Source organism: Apis dorsata, unplaced genomic scaffold (assembly GCF_000469605.1).
Source record: "Apis dorsata unplaced genomic scaffold, Apis dorsata 1.3 scaffold_293, whole genome shotgun sequence".
Lineage (NCBI taxonomy): Eukaryota > Metazoa > Arthropoda > Insecta > Hymenoptera > Apidae > Apis > Apis dorsata.
Window position 1 is genome coordinate 739978 of NW_006263568.1, and position 2652 is coordinate 742629.

Genomic DNA, 2652 nt, shown 5'->3' on the forward strand with positions numbered 1-2652 from the left:
TATTGCTCCTCATAATTAAAAATATCTTACATTTTTATCTGTTATTTTTTATTATTATTCATTTAATGCTATTCATGTGTATCATTTTTTTTTTTTTTTAATTCTTCACCTAATTCTGTTATTTGCTAATATTTATTCATTGCACGTCGTCTATTTGTTGCTAATTTATTTATTACTTCATTATTTACTAGATTTTACTATTTGTAAATTATTTACCATTCACTACTGTCAACTCTCTATTCATTATTATTTATTACTAGTATAGTTACTACCATCTGTACATCACTCACTACGTTACTGAGTTTTTGTTTTATTCATTATTCCGCTTGTTAGTCTCTAGTTACAACTCTCCATTTGTTATTTCCATCTATGTATCTTAAGGATATTTATATCTACATTTTCCTTTAACCTTTCTAAGGATTGAATTTCAATCTGCTTACTAAATGCAATCCTGTTTCTCCAGATAATATTGGCAATGAGAGATTTACCAAACAAATTTTTAACCTATCTGCATGCCATGAAATGCCTTCACAATTGCACATACTCACCATCTCCGCGTTTCTATCGTTGGAATTCCCCATTCGGTTCGATAGGGAGAATCAGATCCGCAATAGTTCCGTGATTCGAGTAGGCAATAAACTCTTGTGCGTGGGCTTTCGTAACGTTCGACGTACAATAGGAATGAAATCATGCTCGAATATTTTCCAATTCGTTTAGAATTTATTATTATTATTATCTGTGACAATTTCCACTTTTGAATCTTTAAGTGAATAGCCGTTGATGATAGTCACGACAAGTCTCGTGTAATGCACCAAGTTTAAATAATAAAAGAATCCTAAGAGCTGTGGAGGAAGGCAGTGAATGAGTGTAAACAATGTGAAAAAAATGTAAATATTTCCAACTGCAATATTTTCATGCTATCGAATTTCAAACTTTCTTTGTCGTTTGACCTTTGAAAGGTCGTATTCATTAGATCGCGCTTTCGTCGAATTGTGTTACTTAATTCGAAAAGAATGAAAGTCAGCATCAAGATCGGTTTATAGCGAGCTAAACTTGTTGATGCCTGTTCGAGATGCGGATGTCCGTAAACTGGTATCTTTGTAGTCAGAAACTGGAATCTTTCAAGATCTTAATTCTGTTTTAGGAAAAAGGGGGTGAATTGTCTTGGCATTTGAAATATATATGTATGTATTTCCTAGTGATTTATTAAGGATTAAGAATTTATTAAAGGATGAATTGTTGAATGTTAAGTAAATTTTATTTATTAAATTTAAATAAATGTTAAATAATATAGGATATAATTAATAGTTCGTCATTTAAAAATCTTCTTTTCTCATTTAATAATTCTATATCTGGTAAAAGTTTTAACTAAAATAATAGATTATTTTTATCGATTATTGTAAGTAAAAGTAATTTCTAAAAGAGATCTGACTTATATAATGATACTTAAATTTTTGTCTTCTTCCTTTAATTCAATGAACTTACGAGTAATTTTTATTTCTATCTCTTTCGTTTCGGTAGTTTATATAGTATTTTACAAAATAGCGGAAACAATTTAATATCTGTTTTTAGAAAATTAATGAGTTGTAAATGGCCAGGAAATATTATAAAGATGTTGTGATATTTCTTCCTTGTTACTTTCTTATAATGTTCCTTAAGTTATATGTTTGCTATAATTTGGAAAGTTAAAAAAACAAATTTTGTATAGATTTTATATAATATTATATNAAATAATAGAATTAAATAATGATTAAAAATGTTTAATATATAATAATATATATAATAATATTGACAATATACAAGTATTATATTTTCGAATTTCATGTCAAAAACTTTCATCTTCCATCTTAGAATCTTTTAGCTGTATCAAATTTCATCTTCTCCAAACCAGCTTATTACACAACTTTGAGCTACGTAACTAACGTAACACGTTACCAAACTATAAATTCTGTCTTAAGAATCAATTCGACGAGATAATTTCTCTGATTCAGCTTTATCTTATTCCATCATCTATTACTTACAATTCTCTCTTTCATCTGTCCTGAATAAAACAAGGAATCTATAAGAAATTTATCTTTGCATTCAAGCAAAAAATCTTATTTTTACTCTTACTTATATTTGAAAAATTATTAATATTTTATTGAACTAATGCAACCATTTGTTAGTCAACCATTCATTTTCATTTAGAAAATAATATAAATACTGAATACCCTAGAAAGTTTGTAATAATTTCTCAAAAGCACGATTTTTTATTGCTATCATAAACACCTTGTCTGTCTGTTTAGAGACTCGATGAATTCTATCTAAAAGAAATACGTGTTTTATATATATATATATATATCGCGGTTTTTTAGAATAAAAGATTTAGACAAAGATTACAACAAGTTCTCGTGTACACTGTATCCTGTTAAGTTAAGAGCGCTTCTCACGTTCTAATGTTCCCTGCATTTCGAGGAACCGTGCAATGCCCTTTAACGGTAAAGGTGAACGGCATCTTTAAAAGGGCGTTCGTTTTGACACGAAACACCGGTAGATAGAGAATTCTGGTCGAGATACCCGATCAGCATAGATACTATCTCGAGAGCGGTGCTCTGTCATATAAACAATTTCGTGAACCTCTCTCTCTCTCTCTCTCTCTCTCTCTCTCTCTCT

General features: G+C 29.2%; 1 protein-coding gene across 1 annotated transcript in view; it reads left to right on the plus strand.

Moving 5' to 3' along the window:
* LOC102672985 (centrosomal protein of 135 kDa) overlaps positions 1-2652 on the plus strand; it is a 23728-nt gene that overhangs the window by 14071 nt on the left and 7005 nt on the right. The window lies entirely within an intron of this gene.